At 42.8% G+C, this 14,696-nt stretch overlaps 1 long non-coding RNA gene and 1 other non-coding gene across 2 annotated transcripts; both read left to right on the top strand.

The window, feature by feature from the left end:
- Positions 1-1,337: 1,337 nt before the first annotated feature.
- On the top strand, positions 1,338-11,923 carry LOC129683385 (uncharacterized). Its single transcript, XR_008721139.1, has 3 exons — positions 1,338-1,396; positions 2,606-2,688; positions 11,767-11,923. It is a non-coding gene; the product is annotated as an uncharacterized LOC129683385 (long non-coding RNA).
- On the top strand, positions 9,450-9,582 carry LOC129684817 (small nucleolar RNA SNORA17). The gene has a single exon (XR_008721403.1). It is a non-coding gene; the product is annotated as a small nucleolar RNA SNORA17 (small nucleolar RNA).
- Positions 11,924-14,696: the final 2,773 nt, after the last annotated feature.

Below are 14,696 nucleotides of genomic sequence, written 5' to 3'. Positions count from 1 at the left end.
CACACACACACACACACACACACACACACACACACACACACACACACCTCTTGGACTTGCAGCAGAGGGTGGCAGGAAGCCCAGCTAGACAGAGTGAATTTCTCATACCTGAGTCTCAAGTCAGGAAATGGACCCTGTGGAAATCCCACAGTTACAAAATTGACAAGTTAGAACTGGATCTCCCTGGCAGAGGACTTGCCTGGCACATGTAAGCCCCAAGCTCTATCCATAGCACCCAAGAAAGAAAAGGGGAAGGAAGGGAAGGGAAAGGATGGGAAGGAAGAAGGGGAGGGAGTGGAAGAATATTAACTCATAAGAATGAAATGAGGTTCCCTGTAAGACAGTGAATTAGAAGCCCTTCTGGTTCAACCGAATGAAAGAAAAACCGTCAGGATAATAACCAACAGTCTCTATTCCAATCGTCTCTATTCCTGAACGATGAATGAGACCCACAAAGAAAAGGCTGGAGAGCCCGTGAACTCACCCTGCCTGCAACACATGGCTGGAGTGTCAGGGCCAAAGCCAGCAGGAGACACCAGCGAAGCATGCCCTCCCCCACACCAGTGATGCCATGGGAACAACCAACTGGAGAGGGAGTAAGACCCAGCGCTGGACAAACCACAGGAGAGAGGCAGAGGACCACACAGGCTATGAAGCCGAGGCTCAGGTGTGACACACACAGTCTGAAGCAGGAATTCTCTGTGTGGAGACAGATGAGCTGGGGGAGGGGAGGCGCCTGAGGGTGGCATATACCATAGGTAGAGAGAAATGCAGGATTAGAGCAGGCTGTGGAGCTCAAAACAGAGGTATCCTGCATGCTGGCCTCCACCTGACTCAGTTGGAGCCTTTGAGAAAAAGGCTTCCTACACACACGGAGAGACACCAAAAGAAAACCTACCTACTCCCCCAAGCCAGGGTCCTAAAACAGCCATCACGTGAGGATCTTTTGTCGATATCAAGAAAGTAGCGTAGCGCAATGCCCGGCAGATACATGCCCTGGAAGCGGGTAGGCGTTCTGTGTGTGCTTCCTTTTCTTTTGTGGGTCTCTCCCTTATCTCTCAAACTAACGGGGTCAGGTAAGGTGGTGATTTTCCTTTGTCGCTGTAGTGCTGGCCAGAGCCTTTGAAGGGCTGGTGGAGTTCTTGGAAGCAGCGCAAGGGTAATGGGTCTCCTAGACACCAGTCTCCTAGGTCTCATACTTTCGCTTTCCGATGCCTTTGAATGCCTGTTCTCACAGTTTTCTGTTTAATGCTCTCTGGGCTGTAAGTGCTTACGCATTTAAAAAGGAAGCCAAAAGGAACATGCAAAGGGAAAAATGCTTAAGTTTTTTGAGTAGACTATTCCCATCTGAGGATATATGCAAATTGAAGGTGAGGCCAGGAAAATCTAGACATCGGTAAGTGCAGACACCTTCCTTTGCCATTTGACCCTGCTTGGTCCTAAGTACGAAGCGCAATGTACCAATGATCTCATTAATTTTCAGATATCGTGGGGTGACCTTTAGAAATCAAATGTTCTTTTGATACAGGAGGGGCTTGTAGAAGTAAAATTGATGCTATAAAGGATTTGCTAATAAACTTGCTTAGGAAATATTAAGTTACACAAGGTTGAATTTGACTAAAGTAGCACTGCCTCCATGACGAGATAAGTAGTGCTCGAGCCAGGCTTGTTAGAAACTGTAGGAAAGAAAATTGTGTACCGGAGGTGACATTTGAGATTGCTGAGAAAACGTTTCTGCTAATGCTTACCCACCACGACTGGCCTCCAGTTAGGCCCATACCCATGTCAAAGAGCATGCCTCTACTGGGCAGCTCGGGAGCACCACCATTAATTATATCCTGGCCTGCATTAACTTTAGGTTCTGATATCAGGAAAAGCATAATTCTGAGATTCAAGATGTCCCTGGGTGGGGAGATAGAGGGAAGCAGGAGGAAAGATGGGACCAGGAGGAAAGGAGGGAAGGGGCTACTCTTGGGATGTAAAGTGAACAAATTAAAACAAAACAAAAAAGATGCCCCTGTGTGATAGCTACTCAAGAAGAACAACATAACTCTGACGGTATCTTTGCTGTGTAAATCTCTCATCTGCCCAAGTGGCCAGACTAGTAGTCTCCTGCCTCTGCTTAAAGCATTCAAAGTAAAACCTGGAATCCGGACCTGAACGAGATTTAAGGAATGACAGTATATGTGGAGAGTGTAAGGCCTGTATAAGCTGGGGACATTTTCTGTCTGAGGCAGGCTCCCTTTTGTGCCTTAGCCAGAACCAGTCCCACACTGCTACTAAGGAGCGTTTTTCTGTACTCATCTCTAAGTGCATACAGTGATTTCTCAATGAGAAGGCATTTAACTTTATAACATTGTCTCTTATAGTATTATAAAAAGAAAAATGCTATGGGCCTCCTGTCAGCCCTCATCAGACCCAACAGGTAACATTCATGTGCACAGCTATATGCAGATTTTTTTTAAAAGAGGCTTTAGGCCCTGCCAGTTATCATGGGCTCAACAGTTAGTTCTATGTCCAGTTTAACTCACTGGTTTAGTTTTATAGAAAAACAAATGTCTTTTGGGCATAGATAATGTTGATAAATTGCCATATGCTATTTAAGCTCACTGGAAAGCTGGATCTGGAAAAGGGATTTGGCCCACCCACTTCAGACCCAAACGTGTACCTTTCACAGCTTCCTCTCAGGTAAGATTAATTTGCTATATTATTCTATGTGTGTAATTTATGTCAAATGTTCTTTCAGTAAGATGACGTAAGTTAAACAACTTCTAAGTTAAACAACTTCATACTTTAGCTGGACTTCCCTAGGCTGATCACAGCGGAACTTGTTAAATGTTTTCTTTGCTTTTTTAACATTTATGCAAGTTTAGAGCCATAAAGAATTGTTTGTTTATTTATTTATTTATGTGTTATTTATACTGTATTCTGCCTGCGTGTGTGCCTGTATGCCAGAAGAGGGCACCAGATCTCATTATAGATGATTGTGAGCCACCATGTGTTTGCTGGGAATTGAACTCAGGACCTTTGGAAGACCAGCCAGTGCTCTTAACCTCTGAGCCATCTCTCCAGCCCCAACTTGTTAAATGTTAACACTCCTCAAAAAGAGAAGATGGATAAGGCTTCACTTCTCCATCACATCTCTTTTCAGATAGCAGTCAAGAACCTCCTTTCTTCCCTCTATCTGATAGTTGTGGTCTTTTAGATAGGCCCTCTGGAAGAGTTCTCCCAAACTGCCACACCCAACACCCAAAATTCAGCCAGAAGAAGCCAGATCGATCAGGATCCAAACCTCATAACGGCAGCTAAGTTAATCTTTTCAGAAGGAAATAAGAGCAGGAGGTAGAAAGTGGCTTGGCAGTTCAGGGTAAATAAAATAACTCCATAGAAGAACAGCCAGTTTCTTCCTTGACTAAAATCCAAAAATGTCCTTGGGCCTCCCAGCAACTTCATCCTTGCCGGAGACCAAAGGTGCCAAAAGTGTTTTAGGAGCTCTGATCTCTGACCTGGTGCCTAAATGGTTGTAAACATTAAATATGAGTCTTTTCTATCAAATACTATAAATTTTGTGCTTATGACAAGAAATTCAAACCTTTTTATCTCCCTCATCTTGTAAAACCCTTAAGTAAATGTTTTAGTTTCTCGCCTGGTAAAACATTTGTTCATACGAGGCCCCTAACATTCCAGGAGCTTGATGACCTTCATTCCCTTTGTACTGATTGTTTTGTTTTGTTTTCCAAGACAGAGTTTTTCTGTGTATCCCTGGCTGTCCTGGAACTCTGTAGAACAGGCTGGCCTCGAACTCGGAGATCTGTCTGTCTCTGACTAGGAAATGCTGGAATAAAAGGTTTATAACTGACTCTTTCTAAACTAGCTAATCTTGGGGCCTGGAGAGATAGATAGCTGAGCCCTTGAAGGCTAAGGCTCACAATTCAGATGATAAGAGTTTGGTTCAATTCCTAGCCCCTACATGGCAGCTCCAACTCAAAAATAAACAACAACAACAAACCCAGCTCACTTTGGTTCCCAGTTTCTCTATGGGTTATATTTATGGTTAAAGTTTATTTTGATACTAAAAGGTTGAATTAAAAAAGTTATCTCTTAAAACACAAAATCTTAGCAAAGATAAGTTACCTTTGTTAAAATCCTAATCGCATGGGAGTCTCTATTATAAACTGTTAAAACAAAGGTAATTAAAATATAAAAGTTAATGACCACTCACCTTACAAGTGATTAAATGTCTTCAATGTGCCTAGAATTGTATTTACGGCCACATCAAGTATAAATGTTATTTTTTTACAGAGACAAAATTGGAGGAAGAGGCCAATTTTTATCTCCCACAATACTGCCTTCTGTAAAAATAAAACCTGGTTATAGAAAACGGATCTGGCGTGGCAGTGAATCCCTGGGCTCAGGTAGGCTAAGCCGACCGCCCAGCCAGTATGGGACCAGCATGATAGCCCACTTGCCTTTTTCTTAATCCTGGCCTTCAATTCTCCTCCTCTTAGCAATGCTAACCCCAATGTTGAGGGTTCAATACCTAATTCTATAGAGTCCCAGGGCAGTTTCAAATAAAGACAACGTAGAACCTCTGCCATGTGACCAGCTGAACTACAAACACCCATGAAAAGCTATAGGTGTCATCATATGGGAAAGTTTCCACCACACAAAGGAAAACTGCCCTAGGGATAGGAGCCTGTACCAAAAAACTCACTTTCATCCCATTCTTTGCCTCCCTTACAAGACTCTTGGGTTTTTCAGAACAAATATCTATGTATGCTTACAACTAATTAGATGAGTGCCTGCACCCTTGGCTTTATATTACCTACTGTTTCCCTTATTCCCTGCCCCCCCCCCAAAAAAAAAAAAAAACATTCTAAGCAAGATGTCCAGCTTGTCTCTTAGGGCAACCTTTCAGGTCTCAGAACAGAAACAGCTGGACGGGAAGGGGAAGGCTTTCCGTAACTTCTCTGCCTCACCAACTCTCAGAAAGACTTAAAGAAATTCCAGATGAGTTCAACCCCTTTCAGAATCAACTTGATTCTTTGGTCAATGTGGTACTCCAAAAGCAAAAAGGACTAGATCATCACACTCCTGCCCACAGAGTTCTGCACTGTCCTCCATGAACAATGCTTTTATATCCACAGATCAAAACTGATTGAGACAGGGCACAAAGACTTGGAGACCAGACACAGAGAATTCAGAAACAAGCCTCCTCCTTTGGATGGGCTCCGGATTCTCTCCCGTCATAGCTCCTCTCATTACTCACCCCTCTGCCCCTTATTACCCTCATATTTACAGTTTTACCCTGGCTTTTAAACTTCCTGCAGAAGTTCCTCCTGGATCATATCACCACCATAATTCAGTCCACCACACAAGATGAAGTAACGACGGTGCTTCTCTCACAGGCACTCCATCCCAGGAATCGAAAATTATGTCCCCATCAGCAGGAAGCAGCCAGGTCCAAAATGGTGCCTCCTCCCCCATCCCCCCAAAACCAGGACCTTAAAATAGGCCCATGGTTCTGGGAAAACCCGCTACGGGTGGAATTCTGAAAAATATCTAACCCCATCACAAGCCCCTAAGGCCAAAGGTTGTAGAAACTGGGCAGTCCGACTTATCTTCCTCCCCAAAAAGTTTTCCCCTACCTACTCAATAACACAGTCTCCTCTGGGTCTCTAGGCGGTGGGTGCTGCACCCCTGCATATGTGTCTAGACTGTGCAATCTCCTGTATCCTCACACTCTCTGCAGAGGTCATGAGGCATCCCTCTCCAAACAACGGAAGCCTGCTCTTGCCACTGAGGTCAATCTGAGTGTCCACTCTCCTTTCCCTCTGCCCCCTTTAACTCTTACAGACACCACATGAAGATGTATAGGTTTATTTATCCTGTGATAAATTAGACTAGTGTCTGACATGACTATGAGTTGAATAACTAATAATTAACTTGCATACCTAATATCCTAACCACCTTTTAATAGTAGTTTAAAAGTATTGGAAGTAACCTTGACTTTCTATCAATATACTAAAGCTTATACCATATATTAAAAATACTTATTTTTGCATCAAAATGCAAAATCCTATATCAGAGTTAAAATTAACCTTATTTGGGAATAGCAAATAAAACCTGAAGTTGAGTAGATTCAATAATCTACCCTTTTTTCTATTTCTATAATATCCCTGTATATTCCTTGTTTTACTTTGAATAAGACCATTAATAATAAACATCTCCCAATGACAATAAAATTTTGTAGCCATAGCAAACAACCAAAAACATACCCAACCCCCTTTAAAGGAAATTGGATGCCGTTCTCATGAGTTTCTTCTAGCTGACATTTTGGACATGTAGAAATCCTGTAGGTGGCCCAAATAAAAATGGTTAATTAAGCAAGCACTAACATTTTTTGGCTTGTCCCTTATTTATACAGAATGGGCAGTTATGCCTTTATAGCCCAACTTTATTTAAACTCCCTCTTACCTCTAACATTTATATAAACTCTCTTAGTATTAGCATATAAGCTCTCTTACCCTAAGCATTTAAGTATATCCTAGGCATCTTGTACTTGGACTTTACATGGATAGTGGCTATTTTTTGGCTTGCCTCTTTTTTTATACAGAGTGGACAGTTATGCCTTTATAGCCGAACTTTATTTAAACTCCCTCTTATCTTTAGCATTTAAGCATACCCTAGGCATCTTGTACCTGGGCTTTACAGTGATAGTGGCTATTATTCTTTGGCTTGCCCTCTTTTTAATATGGGATGGACAGTTTTGTTTTTTAACCATATGAATATAGTTTTGAGTTTTTAGGACTAAACTAGGTTGGCATGTACTTTGCCATCTTTAAGCCTCTTGTGTCTTTTTTACATAGGCACAACCAACATTATTCCCCTGTGAAAATGTCTCACATTTAAAAGGATAAGGCAGTTTCCAGAGCAGTGTGACATTGTCTCTCTTTACATAAACCTAAAAATGATGTGAATCCAACCTTTAGAACAGTAAGGACATAACATCTATTATTAAGAAAAAAAGAATTTACATGGTAACCTTAAGGAAAATTTTGTCATTTAGAATCTTAGACTATCTCTGTAAGTGGCTAAACAGCAGGAGTTGGCATCCTGGCTTTTATTATGTAAATAAGCTTGATCCAGAACTCAGAGATCTCCCTGTTTCTTTTTACTCTGTGTTGGGAAGAAAGGCATGTGCCTTCACCAACTTGTTCAGATATATATATAGTTTCAAATCAGTATATTTGTAACTCAAAGCCTTTAAATGAAAATCAAAGAGACAAGAAATTTTTAAGTTTGGAATCAGTTGTGCCAATTTACCCTGTAACAAACAAAGCCCAGTTGGTTATTTTAGTTGATGTTTCAATAAATTGGCAGACCCTTACCAGAAAGAGCTGACAAATACCTTGCAGCCAGAGAGCTTTGAATTTTAGCTGTTATTAACCTAATTATTTGGATGAGTACTATTGTCTGTAACTTAGTACCCCAATCCTTGGCTTTTCTCCCATTTTCTCCTTGAACTTTCTTGGAGAAGAACTAACACCATTAAACATATTGCAACCAGATCCATGAATATGACAGCCAAAATGAAGCCAAAAGAGATTAAAACACCCTCTGCCATGGCAATTCTTTATTTTACATGCAGTTTAGGCCAAACTCTGTCTAGAGGTTTGTCTGCCTCCAGTTCCTTTCTTTCCCGCCATGGCTGTGGAGCTGAGCCAGTTGAGCCAGCCACAGTATAAAAGAGCCAAGCTTTTTACCCCTCAGTTAAACTGCAGCAGCAGCCAGTTTGGTTATGGAAGTCTCAGGTCTGCCCACAGGAGGCTGTCTTTTGCTCCTGGGCTGGTTTAAGAGCCTCTCTTAAAGAGACAGTAACTGACCTGGGAGTTTTTAGATTTTAAGTTTGGTTTGCATCACTGGGAGCTTATTCCCCCCCCACCAAATTATGATAAAGTATGATTTAAAGGGTGTGGATACTTAGATTAGTTGGGCGTCATTTGTTGTAAGTGGTATTAATATTTACTATTTGTTTATCTTCTGGTAATGCTGCTGTTAATCCTCAGCAGCTGTATAACCAAATCACCACACAGAGACTGGATTTATTTAGTTAACCTAGAACACAATGCTGGGCAATATTTACTCCCTTCTAAACCTCCAAGCCCTCAGTTTCCTAACATTTAGATTTCCCACATTATACTTGCTTTTTGTGAAATCTTAGGTCTGGTTCATGCTCCACATCCTCCAAGATCTCTCCTCCAGCTCTGCTCTCCTAGCTCTCCTCTCGCCCCTTCTCCTCCCACTCCTCTCCTGCTTTCTGGCTCCTCCCCTCTTTCCTGTCCTCTGGCTCCTCCCATTGCACAACATTGTATCTAGTTGCTTTATTTTGTCCTGTTTACACAAGAGTTGAGACAGGATGCTTAGAATGAGTTATCACAATGCAATATCCAATTGAAACCAGAGAGTTGGGGGTAGGGTGGGGGAGAAATCAGTATTTAAATGAACAAGGGTAAGGTGTATATATTAAAAAAAAACAAAAAAAAAAAAACAAAAAAAAAACATTATACCAACAGACACGTATCTTAGTACACACCATACGGCCCTTGTTCCTTTTCTCGGTAGTTATTGAGGCTAAAGGGATTAACTGGCTGCTACATTATTTCATGAGGAGCCTGAGCGGTTTAGTTGCCACTGCAGTTAACATTTTACCCTTGGAGTGGTGTTGGGGCTGGGCCTAGCCCTAAGCATGTGACCTGAGGGTTAATCGGATAAAGGCAGGAGGAACCACCTCTATCACACACAACCTAATTATACTTGAACACTGCAAATAACTGAACTGAAAGAATACAGCAGATTAAAAAAAAAAAAGCCAGGCATTGGTGGTGTACGTCTTTAATCTCAGCACTCAGGAGGAAGAAGAAGGTGGATTTCTAAATTCAAGGGCTGCCTGTTCTATATAGTGAGTTCCAGGATAGCGAAGGCTAGATAGAGACTCTAGATAGCTAGATAGATAGATAGATAGACAGACAGACAGACAGACAGACAGACAGACAATGAGCCAGAAAAAATGGCTTAGTCGGAAAAGGCGCTTGCCACCAAGCCTAGTCACCTGAGACGCCCCTTTGCAGAGGACCCACACTCAGTTCCCAGTTCCCACATGATGACTTGTAGCCATCTGTAGCTCTGGTTCCAAGAGATCTGATGCTCTCTTCCTTGGAGAACAAGCATACATATGGTACACATACATACATGCAGGTAAAAGAAAAAATGCACATCAAACAAAAATGAGAGCTCTTCATTAAAAATAATAAAGAAAGATGAATCTTTAAAAGATGAAAAGGATTTCTCCTAATGCTATTTGTATGTTTCCCATTGAGTAAAGTCTTCACCTACTGTATAAACACTGTTAGACGGAGAAATTTTTCTATTAAAAAAAAATCTTCCTCACTGCCCCTCAAGGCATTGAAGGTGTTGTCTGCTGTGTCACATGTGTGTCAGTAGGTGGCAGAGAGGTGAGAGGCCATGTCTACACTCAGTGTTCTGACCTGCGAGCATCTGAATGGTTAGTGACCTAACACTCCCTGAGAAAAGCAAGCCCAAGATGACCACCAGTCCAGCACCATCCAGGCTCAGGTGGGCTCCCGGGGTGGGGAGCAAGCCAGAGACTAGATGAATCCTGACTAGGGCCTCAGGCCCTCAAGCAGAACTGAGCCCAAGCCAGTGGACAAGCCCAGGAAAGAGCAAGCTTGAGAGAACCACCAGTTCTGTGGTGCAGGCTTGGGGGAGCAGACCATGCCCAAGATGGCCCCTGCCCAGTGCCATAATTGGCCTTGAATTGCATGGGTGGAGCATAGCACTGAAAGGACCCCAGACACGCAGAGACCCCCGAGCATCACTAAGAGGAGCGAGTAAGTGGTGGAGAAATGGAAGAGAAAGAGAAACAGATGTGTGCACAATGAAGGGAGGCAGAACTGGAGACTCAGGGGTAGCGAGGAACAGCCTGATCATGACACCTAGGACCATAGTGAGGTCCTGGCCTGTGCTGCCACTGGGGGCCACACCTGAGTCCATGGCCCTGCTGAAGCAGGGGTCTGTTACCACCAAAGGCCAGGTAGACATCGCTGATCTGGAATGCCTCCCTGAGGACATGTTGCTATCTGAGGGCTGTGCAGAACTGGCCCCACCCTTCACCTGGGCATTGTGAGAGAGCTGGCGTGAGAGCAGGAGAGCTTGCGCACCCCTCACCTACTGCAGCACTTGGGAGAGTGGGCCCTGTGCCTCACCTGAACAGCACAGTAGAGCCAGCCCTGGAGGGAAGGATTGTGGGTGAGATGGCCTCAAGGGTAAGAGCTCAGGAGAGCTGGCTCTGCCTCTTGCTGGCAACAGCATTGGATGGGCCAGCCAGGACAGGGCAGAAGAGCCCCTCCTGGTGTGGGTACAGGAGAGCTGTCAGGCTGACCAGCTCGAATACCTCTCAGGCCCAGATCCAGAGCTTCGAATTGGCCCACCCCATCCTCTACCCCATCAATAACTGCTAGAGTATGTGAAGGGCTCAGTCCTACAGATTCAAAGCTGAAGGACCTCCATGACACAGGGCAACAACAGACCCAGTGAGGATCCAGTATCAATAGTGTAGCAGAAGCCAGAGACCTTGCACCAGACCAATGACTCATTTCAATGCACATTTGCAAGTAAAGAAGTGTGAACAAAAGGGTATACTGTGGGACACAATGAGACACCGTACATCTTCCGCAGTGGAAATTTATTTTTCCTCTGTGGGGTGGGAGGTTGCAAGGGAGGGAGAGATGAGTCTGATTGAGACACATGATGTAAAATTCACAAAGAAACAATACAAAGTTTAAAAAATTATTCCTACCTAGGGCGTTCCTACTAAGTTACAAAATTATCATAAAACTTTAGTGGACAAACATTTTAAATCTATTTAAAACTTTGGCTTATTGTATGGAAATCCCACTGTATCTGTGATCTTCAGTCTTTTATACTGGCAGTATATAAAAAATGGTTTGATGATTGACCGAATTAACTAAAGTTTTTTACATCCTTAGCCTAAATCTATGATCTACCGCTTCAGGAAAGTATCCATTTATCTCCTTATAAAATAAGTACAGAATGTGAAAAAATATTACATAAGCCATGTCTATTAAAGGGGGATATATAGTATTATAAGAAACTTTTTTTAATAATTTATTTTATGTGCATTAGTGTGAAGGTGTCAGAATTGAAATTGGTGGTACAGACAGTTGTGAGCTGCCATGTGGGTGCTGGGAATTGAACCCTGGTCCTTTGGAAGAGCAGACAGTGCTCTTAACCATTGAGCCATCTCTCCAGCCCCATAAGAAACTTTTTTTATACATAGTAACTAATAAGTTCAAAATTGTTTACAGAGTCTTTTCACAGAACACTTACAGGAAATAAGGAGAAGTAGGTGGTTTCATTAATTGGAAAAAGATCTCATTCAAGACTCCTTCCAGCCTAGAGGGAAAAGACTGCATGTTTATATTTTTTGAATCTTCTCATATCCAGCCATTGTTTAAATTGGTCGTTGGAATTCTGCTGGTTATACACCCAAATGATAAAAATGCTAACCTCGGCTTTGGTGAAGCTATAGATGGGGGTGATATTATATATGTCCTTACAGTAATTAGGCTTCTTATGTAACTATTTGCTTACCTAGACCTTACTTAAACCCTATCTTCATGTTTTAAAAAAAATGTAGTTTTAATCACAACTCCTTCACTTAAGGCTCAAGGAACATGAAGGAAGAGAGGGCAGAAAGATTCTAAGAGCCAGAACTCCAGCAAGTCTGTGGTGAGATTGTGTCTGGTAGAAATGACAACAAAGCTTCACCCATGAGACTCCAACAACATGGCTGACTAAATAAGGTTTGACCAAGCACAACACCAATAGGTATGTTCATATGGAATGGAGAAAGTCTGCGGGGTGTGTGGAAGGGAGCAGCCTGAGACAATGAACTACAGGCAACTAAGGCATGCTGAGGGTATTAGTTGTCCCCAAGGATAACATCCTAATTGGTTATCCAATACCAAGTACTCAGCTCTGAAATCATGTATAAATGAGTAACAGTAAGCAGGCTAGGATGTTTGTATATATGTATGTAGGCATTTATATATGTGTGTGTTTGTATGTATTATGTATATTTATTTTTTTATTTGATATGTATTTTTAAGGCCACACATTCAAGAAGGAGCAGGGGAGTGAGGGGAGGTTCCACAGGAAGGGTTGGAAGGAAGAAGGGAGAGAGGGAAGTGGTGTGATTATATTTTAATTTTTTAAAATTTTAAAACTTGAATTTTAAGTGAGCAAAAAGCTTATTTTAAATTTTCCCAGTAGCAGTTCTGGGCATAGTGGCACATGCCTTTAATCCCAGCATCCCTGAGGTAGAGCAGGAGCATCTGTGAGTTCCAGACCAGCCTTGTTTACATAGCGAGTTCCAAGACATCCAGAGCTACGAAGAGAGACTCTGTCTCAAAAAGCAAAACAAAATTCCAAAAGAACTCCACCTTGGGGGTTTACTTCTAATTCAAATTCAAATATTTAAAGCTTTAAACAAAAATTTTCCTGCTAAGGGAAAATATTAATTGGGTCCAACTAATTATATCACTATGTTGCTATTGATACTAAACTACAACTAAATTAAATGCTCTAAAAAGAACCGCAACATACCTAGACCTCCTACAAACTTAAAGTAACTAACTCCATTTCCTCTAGTTAGATACTCAAAGCTTTGGGTCCCATCCAAGTTAAAATACCTTTTTCCCTCATCTGCTGCCTTGATATAGTTAGGCTGTACTGTATATTATACTCGATTAAGTATAATATTACTATTAGGCGTTACACGCAAATGTTCTTTCATATAGAGAGGAAAAAAGATAAAAAGCAGACCCAATCATGACGACTCAGATTCAGCTTGATCCATAAGTTCCTTTTTTAAAGAACTGCCAACCAGTTCTCTTTGCTGGTGACTGACTTCCTGCCTACTGGGCCTCATCTAAGATCCTGGGAATAAGCTTTTCCTAGGAGTAGAGGACATGAGATAGTCAGACACACACACACACACACACACTGTGGTGTTTGGCCAGCTGGGAAACTGCAGAGTTCCCAGAATAAAAGCCAGCTGAGTTCTTGAAACTTGGGTGACACAGGTCAGCAGCTGCAGAGAGAGCCTAGCAGGTCCACGGCAAAAACTCTCAAGGGCTGTCTCGTCTCAGCCTCTTAAAATAGTCAGTCATTGTCCATGTCATTGTGCGACACAACAGCCGTATGACAGGAGCTCCTGTGCCAGAAGACTCTAGGAACTTGCCTCAGGTGCCTGAAAGACAATAAAATATCTGAGACAGCTCTTCAGAAGTCCACATGCTTAGCCTGAGAAGAACTCTTTCCTGTGTGTGTAATAGAGGGGCTCTGGTCCACAGATGGAAAAACAAGGCCACCCACCTGCTAGCCATGGCCCATCCACCTTCTTGGAGGGCATGTCACCACTTATCCGGGACTAACCAGAGGGCATCCTTGACAATCCCACCGGAAAACATCTTTCCTCTCCAACACCTCCCCATATTCTAACCTACCTTATAATGACTGGATTATCAAAAATATCCTTAAAAGGGCAACTGAAATGAAAACCATGGGTTTTACGGGTACCCCTTCCTCTGATTGAGCCTGTTCTCTGATTCCTCTCTTTGCCTCCATCCATTCTTCTCCATGAACATATATGGCTCATCTCTTCCAGAATTCAGCAAACGCAGTTCCAAAACTCTTACATGAACAGCCTCCTTCTGACACATACACCCAGGGACCAGCACCTGACTGTGGGGGAGTGGGGACCCAGTGACACCCCAGTTCAACAGTAGACTGGTGTTGAGAACCCTCCAACTTCTGCTGCCGGGAACAGGATGCGACATGACTGCACGCGCATGCGCAATCGCATATTAACTAAGCCTGCTGCCTCCTAATGTGGGGTGTATCCCACATTGTCTGACTGAGCTGAACCTCTCTCTTGTTTGGATCCCCAGTGCGCTATCTGCGGTATTAATTGCTCTCCTGATAAAGCTCCCGCTGTAGGGCTATCGGTCTCCACATCTCTTGAAAACCTCTTTTTCCTCTCCCTTCCCTGTCAGCTAACTGGAGTCAGGATGGCAAGATGCCACCACTCAATTAATCCTTCTGGAAGTATTCTCACACACCTGCCTCAAGGTGTGGCTCTTAGTTGACTCTAATCCTAGCAAGATGGAATGTGCGCTATGATATTAGCCACCAAAGAAAAGCAAAGACAACATTGACCCCCGTGCTGAGAATGGGGTGACGGGAAGGGTAGGGGGAACATTGCACAGTGCACAGTGGGTTGGAGATATAAACTTATAAAAGTATCCTTTTCAGGACTGGCTGCATTGTCCTCCTCTGTGGCCTGACCTGGTCATTCCCCTCTCAGGGGAAGGTGGTCAAAGAGCAGGCCACTGAGTTCATGTCAGAGACAGTCCCTGTTCCCCTTACTAGGAAACCCACTTGGATGGCTGAGCTGCCATGAGAGGGGCATGGGAGGAGATGAGAGAGGGGGCTACAGCTGGGATACAAAGTGAATAAACTGTAATTAATATAAAAAATAAAATTTAAATAAATAAATATCCTTTTTTTTTCCACCTGATGTAATTGTTGTC

The sequence above is a fragment of the Psammomys obesus genome, unplaced genomic scaffold, assembly GCF_907164565.1.
Source record: "Psammomys obesus unplaced genomic scaffold, mPsaObe1.curated_primary_1811, whole genome shotgun sequence".
Lineage (NCBI taxonomy): Eukaryota > Metazoa > Chordata > Mammalia > Rodentia > Muridae > Psammomys > Psammomys obesus.
This window is presented reverse-complemented; position numbering and strand designations above follow the sequence as displayed.